Source organism: Rhinopithecus roxellana, chromosome 16, assembly GCF_007565055.1.
Source record: "Rhinopithecus roxellana isolate Shanxi Qingling chromosome 16, ASM756505v1, whole genome shotgun sequence".
Classification (NCBI taxonomy): Eukaryota; Metazoa; Chordata; class Mammalia; order Primates; family Cercopithecidae; genus Rhinopithecus; species Rhinopithecus roxellana.
The window spans coordinates 43,031,623-43,038,836 of record NC_044564.1 but is presented as its reverse complement, the minus strand read 5'-3'; the positions used below and the strand labels follow the sequence as shown (position 1 = coordinate 43,038,836).

General features: G+C 45.0%; 1 protein-coding gene across 2 annotated transcripts in view; it reads left to right on the top strand.

Annotated features, from left to right (window-relative positions):
* The first annotated feature begins 956 nt into the window (after nt 1–956).
* GCNT1 (glucosaminyl (N-acetyl) transferase 1) overlaps nt 957–7,214 on the top strand; it is a 78,540-nt gene continuing 72,282 nt past the window's right edge. Inside the window, exon 1 of one of the 2 annotated variants that reach the window (XM_030920186.1) lies at nt 957–977. The gene's annotated coding sequence lies outside the window, so the exon portion shown is untranslated. Of the gene's footprint in view, nt 978–2,928; nt 3,037–7,214 lie in introns of those variants that run through there. The other variant, XM_030920184.1, reaches the window with a different exon arrangement.

The window sequence follows — 7,214 nt, the reverse complement described above, 5'->3', positions numbered from 1 at the left end:
AGAAAATGTGAGTCATACCAGACAGACCACAGGTGAACTGTTAAGGAGGGAAAAGCCCAGTGTCACTGTCCATAGTCCTGCTCCCATTAAAGCCTATGAAATGGAAGACGCAATATTATTCTTTGAGGTTTCCTAGGACCAGAAGAAGGTCAGAGACTCTTTTTTTTTTTTTTGAAACGGAGCCTCTGTTGCCAGGCTGGAGTGCAGTGGCGTGATCTCCACTCACTGCAACCTATGACTCCCCGGTTCCAGCGATTCTCCTGCCTCAGCCTCCCAAGTAGCTGGGACTACAGGCGCCCACCACTGTGCCCGGCTAATTTTTTGTAATTTTAGTAGAGATGAGGTTTCACCATGTTAGCCAGGATGGTCTGGATCTCCTGACCTTGTGATACACCCGCCTCAACCACCAAAAGTGCTGGGATTACAGGCGTGAGGCACTGCGCCCGGCCAAGGTCAGAGACTCTTAATGGGTAATGCAGACAACTGGAATGCAATCATCAGGTATTCATTTCTGTTTTAAGGTTTTATGTCTGAGAAACCTGAAACCTGAAGAAGTAAAGCAATCATGAGTTTTTTAAAAACTTAATAATATGGTTTTGGATTTAAAAAGAAAGACTGACTCAGAGCTGGGGAAAACACTCACTTGTGATATGCATCAACATGAAAACAGCTTAACTCTGTTCCATGGCAATTCGCACAGTGTGACTCGGAGACACCTCTCTTCACCAACTCTGGCTCAGGGGATGTGAAGGTGGGAGCAGAGGTCACAGTGACTTCATATGAGAAGGACTTAACTGACCATTGCTGGTTTTGAAGATGGAGGAAGGTCCACAGTCAATGAATGAGGGTGGCTTCGAGAAGCTAGAAACGGCAAGAAAATAGATTCTCCTCTAAAACTCCCAGAAAGAAACACGGTTCTGCTGACACCTCGATTTGAGGCCAGTGAGACCTGCTTTAGACTTCTGACCTACAGAACGGTAAGAAAATAAATTTGTATTGCTTATAACCATTTTGTGTGTGGTAGTTTGTTACAGCAGCAATAAGAAATTAACACAGTTGCGACCAGGCGCCATGGCTCATGCCTGTAATCCCAGCACTTTGGGAGGCTGAGGTGGGTGGATCACTTAAGGTCAGAAGTTCGAGACCAGCCTGGCCAACATGGCAAAACCCTGTCTCTACTAAAAATACAAAAATTAGCTGGGCTTGGTGGTGGGCGCCTATAATCCCAGCTACTCGGGAGGCTGAGGCAGAAGAACCACTTGAACCCGGGAGGCGGAGTTTGCAGTGAGCCGAGATCCACTGTACTCCAGCCTGGGCGACAGAGTGAGACTCCATCTCAAAAAAAAAAAAAAAAGACAGAAAGAAACTAACACAGTGGTTTTATCTGACTATCTGAGTATCAGAAGTAGTAAGAGAAATGTGAAAATGGTTCTTAAGTTACAAAGTACCATATGAAGATAAAGTATTCATTCATTTATTCCCTCATTTATTCATCAAATATTATTGGGCTCCTCCTACTTTGAGCCAAGCACTTTTATGGATGTTGAGAATATACTAAAGCCAAAACAGATTTAAAACAAAACAAACACTGGCCAGGCTCAGTGGCTCACGCCTGTAATCCCAGGCTATATGGCGGGCATGAGAGGAAGCAGGAGATGTCAGGTGAGATACAGCAGTGGCATGGCCCAGGGTGGTAGCAATGGAGGTAGGTAAAAGGGATCCTAATCTAGATATATTTTGAAATAGAGGCCAGGTTTGATGGCTCACACCTGTAACCCCAGCACTTTAGGAGGGCAAGGCAGGCAGATCGCTTGAGCTTAGGAGTTCAAGACCAGCCTGGCTGACATGGTGAAACCTGTCTCTACTAAAGATACAAAAATTAGCCAGGTGTGGTGGTACATGCCTATAGTCCCAGCTACTTGGGAGGCTGAAGCAGGAGAATCACTTGAACCTGGGAGGCGGAGGTTTCAGTGAGCCACTGCACTCCAGCCTGGGCAACAGAGTGAGACACTATCTAAAAAAAAAAAAAAGAAAGAAAGAAAAACAAAAAAGGAAAGAAAATAGAGCCAAAAGCATTTGTTGAATTGGGCGTGTGCTGTGTGAGAAAGAGAGGCAAGACAGATGACTGCAGGAGTTTTTGGCCTGAGCAACTAGATGGAGTTGTCAATGAGTGAGTCCGGGAGGACAGTGGGAGAAGGAGGCTCCGGGAGAAGAAGATAAGGAGCTGCGTATTGGACATGTTTGTCTGAAACGCCAATTTTACCTCTAAGGGGAGATGTTAACTAAGCAGTTGGAAATATGAGTCTGGAGTTCTGAGGACAGGTCCAGACTAGAGATAGAAATCAGGGCAATGTCAAGGTTAAATCTAGATGTACTTAACAGCATGAGGTTGGATGAGGCCATACAGAAGGGCTGTAGAGAGAAAAAAAGAAGAGATCTGAGGCCTGAGTCATGAAGCTCTGCAGGGTTAAGAGGCCTGCGGAGTGAGGAGGAAACTGAAGGCTGACAAAGAGTGACGAGAACAAAACCACGAGGATTAAGAGTCCAGGTGAGGAAAAGGGTTTCAAGGTCAAAGAGTGATGACTTGTCTGAAATGCTGCTGAGAGTGCAGGTAAAACAAGTTTAGATAAATGCCTGCTGGATTTAGAACCATGGAGCTGAAATGGACAGGGCCAGCTTCCCTAGAGGCATGGGACTAAGCTCCTGATTAGAGAGGGTTTAATGGAATTTGGAGACACCAGATACAGGGAATTCTTTCGACACAGAACAATCAGGTTCTTCCAGAAACCCCCTTTGCTGTTTTCACAAGGAGGCTGATGCCGTCTTGGGCCCTCTGTGTTGTTCTGGAGGCCTCAGCTGCCAACCTGCGGAGGGCAAGGAACAGGAGACAACTGCAGCGCCTTCTTCCCTGACCACAGCAAGGGGAAATGAAGGTCAGTTTTCTATGAAGCAGGAGACAGTAAACTGCAGCAAACTACGATCACGCCTGTTCATTTACATGTTGTCTGTGGCTGCTGTCACACTAGAGGGACACAGGTAAGAGGTTGTGAGAGACTGAAGAGCCCACCATACTTAAATATTTACTATCTGGCCCTTTCCAGAAAAGGAAAGCTCTGCTATAAATAGAGAATTAGGGCAGTAGCTAAGGTGGAAGGGGTTCAAGACAGGATTGTCAAAGGGAGAAATAACATTTTTGTATGCTAATAGGAACGATTCCGTGGAGAGAAAAAAGTTGAAGCTGCAGAAGAAAGAATTGCTGGGATGATGTTCTCAAGTATAACATCAGAGGGTGTTATACCTGGAATGAGGATCAGGTGCACCAGTGGAAGGGTTGGCTTTGCTAGGAATATAGACACATATGTCTTTCATTATCACTGTATGAAAAGATGTGGTACCTTACACATGAGAGAAATGTAAAGCTTAAACTCTTTGTTTCAGGTTTTCCTTTTCTTTTCTTCTCTTTTTCTTTCTTTCTTTCTTTTTTTTTTTTTTTTTTTTTTTTTTTTTTTTTTTTTTTTTTTTTGACAGTCTCACTCTGTCACCCAGGCTGGAGTGTGGTGGCTCAGTCTTGGCTCACTGAAACCTCCACCTCTTGGGCTCAAGCGATTCTTGTCCCTCAGCCTCCCGAGTAGCTGGGATTACAGTCATGTACCACCAAGCCCACCTAATTTTTGTATTTCTTTTTTGGTAAAGATGGGGTTTCAACATGTTGGCCAGGCTGGTCTCAAACTCCTGAGCTCAAGTGATCTGCCTGCCTTGGCCTCCCTCAGTTTTTACTTATTAGAATTGGCAAAGATAAAAACTGTGGCTAGGTGGGGTGGCTCACACCTGTAATCCCAGCATTTTCTAAGGCCAAAGTGGAAGGAATGCTTGAGGTCAGGAGTTCAGAACCAGCCTGGACAACATGGTGAGACCCTCATCTCCATAAAAAATAGAAAATACCAAAATTAGTCAGACATGGTGGTGTGTGCCTGTTGTTTCAGCTACTCAGAAGGCTGAGGAGGGAGGATGTCTTGAACCTAGAAGTTTGAGGCTGCAGTGAGCTATGGTCAATTACACCACTGGACTCCAGCCTGGCAACAGAGCGAGACCCCATTTCATAAGTAAATCAGTAAATACTCTTTTTAAAACCTGTGATAATTTGCTCTGCTGGTGAGTGTGTGGGGGAAACAGGAAGTCACACATTGCTGGTGAGAATGTAAATTGGTACAATTTCTCTGTGGAAGACATGAAGAGTCATCAGGAAGCTTAAGGCCTGGGAGTTCCTAGGGGATCATCTATCTAGAAAATTTACCCTGGGAAACTGACCTTCAAGTCCCCCTTGCAGAGATTATGCAGGAATGAACTGGAGTGACTCCAGTGCCCTTCTCTGGTCAGGAACATAGCCAGGGTCTCCAGAACATATAGAAGGTGTAAGAGAAGGAGAGTTTTTGCAGAAGCTGATGGGAGCCAGCACACAGCACCCAGGGAAGTTTGCCCCTGTGGAAAAGATGGCTGCCGAAACTCCAGCTCCACGCACTCTTCTTAGAGTTTAAATTCTCCTATCTTTTATCAAGGTCTGAGGAACTTGTTTCTTTTGCCTGTGTCTGATGGCATCTATTGCCAATCATCTTCCCCCACACAGAGGGTAAGACCTATCGACTTTTTAAATACATTTTGACCAAGCAGTACCACTTATGGCAATTAATACTACACATATGTTTTATATATGTGTGAAGACATTCACTGTAGCATTGTTTATGGTAGCAAATAGCTGGAAACAACTGGCATGCCCATTAGGGAACTATTTGAACATCATGGCATAGCCCCTGTGCTGGGTAGACACTGAAAAGAGCAAAGAGGCTTTATATAAATTGATATGGAATGATTTTCCAAATGTGTTAAGTGAGAAGAAGCAAAGTAAAGAACATATATGGGCCAAGCATGGTGGCTTGGTGTTTCCAAACATTAGATGTTACAGGTATATACTAAAGAGGGAGTTTAGGCTGGGCACAGTGGCTCACGCCTGTAATCCCAGCACTTTGGGAGGCCAAGAAGGACAGATCACTTGAGTCCAGCAATTTGAGGCCAACGTGGTCAACATGGTGATACCTCATCTCTACAAAAAATACAAAAATTAACTGGACATGGTAGCGTCCACCTGTAATCCCAGCTACTTGGGAGGCTGAGGTAGGAGGACTGTCTGAGCCCAGGAGAGTGAGGCTTCAGTGAGCTGTGAGCGCGCCACTACACTCCAGCCTGGGCAGAGTGAAACCTTGTGTCAAAAAAAAAAAAAAAAGAAAAGATATGGATGGTAGGTGGGTATTGCTGAATTGCTTCTTCCTTTTCTTTTTTCTTTTTCTTCTTTTTCTTTTTTGGAGACAGGTCTCACTCTGTCAACCAGGCTGGAATGCAGTGGCGTGATCACTGCTCACTGCAGCCTCAACCTCACCGGCTCAGGAGATCCTTCCACTTCAGCCTCCTAAATAGCTGGGACCATAGGTGTGCACCACCACGCCCCAGCTAATTTTTTTTAAATTTTTTTGGTAGAGATAGGTTTCACCATGTTGCCCAGGCTGGTCTCAAACTCCTGGGCTTGATCAGCCTGCCTTGGCCTCCCAAAGTGCTGGGATTATAGGCATGAGCCACAGTGCCCAGCCTAAATTGCCTCTTTAGTACATACCTCTAACATCTAATGTATGTAAACACTAGGGCTGATTTTCACCCCATTTCTTAACTATTTTATAGTTATATATGTGATTTTGCACATTACCACCAGAGGGGGCCTCTGCCACACTTCACGCAATATTTACACATCAGTACAGAGGATGTTTATTAGACAGTTTTTATAACTAGAACATTCTTGTTCATTTAGCATAGGCATTTTGGCGCTCAGCTTAAAAAAAACTCTGTGAGCCCTTTGGACGGGCGGATCACGAGGTCAGGAGATCAAGACCATCCTGGCTAAGATGATGAATCCCCGTCTCTACTAAAAATACAAAAAGAAATTAGCTGGGCGTAGTGGCAGGCTCCTGTGGTCCCAGCTACTCGGAGGCTGAGGCAGGAGAATGGCGTGAACTCGGGAGGCGGAGCTTGCAGCGAGCCGAGATCCTGCCACTGCACTCCAGCCTGGGCGACAGAGGGAGACTCCATCTCAACAAACAAACAAACAAACAAACAAACAAACAAACAAACTCTGTGAGCCCCCTGGCTCTTCCATCTTCTTTAGCATGTGAATCCACAGTCCCTGTGTCCAGTACGCCCTGACCCTGTCATCTTCCTTTGCTGTGCTGGATTCCTGAAACTGTGAAAATGCCTCACAACTTCTATGCACTCTCACCCTCAAAAGAGTGCATTTAGTGGCATGTCTGCGCCAGCCGTCTTTGTCCAGATGGCTTCCAGATAGGAATCACTGAGTCCAGGAATACTTTCAGAAGCCTGGAGAGTCTCTGCTCTTTGAAAGCTTATCATCACTGCAAACTCAGAGAGTCCAGATCCTGCTCAACACATGCTGTCTGCTTTCTGTTTACCCCTCTAGTCTTTACTAACAGATACTTTAAAAATATATATACACACACATATATATACACACACACAAACAGCCAGGCATGGTGGCTCGTGCATGTAATCTGAGCACTCTGGGAGCCCAAGGCAGGCGGATTACTTAAGACCAGGAGTTTGAGACCAGCCTGGGCAACATGGTGAAACCCTATCTCTACCAAAAATACAAAAATTAGCCAGGTGTGGTGGCACATGCCTGTAGTCCCAGGTACTCGGGAGGCTGAGGTGAGAGGATGGCTTGAGCCCAGAAGACTGAGGCTACAGAGAGCTGTGATCATGCCACTGCACTTCAGCCTGGGTTGCAGAGTACGACCCCATCTCAAAACAACAACAGCAAAAACAATCTTATTGAAGCATGGTTTAATAAAATATAGCTGTTTAGGTGTATAGTTCAATGAGTTCTGACCAACCTATTCACCCAGGCAATACCACAATCAAGATAAAGAATATTTCTATGACCCCAAAAAGTAAGCACCCTCCTATCCCCACACTCAGTCCCAGCAACAACTGCTCTCCTTTCTGTCACTATAGATTAGATTTGCCTCTTCCAGAATTTCAAATATACAAACATGAATCAAATGGTCTGTACTCTTTCCTGTTTGGCATGTTTATCTCCACATAAGCTCTGGAGATTCATCCATGTTGAAGTGTGAATGAATTTTGTTTTCCGAAAT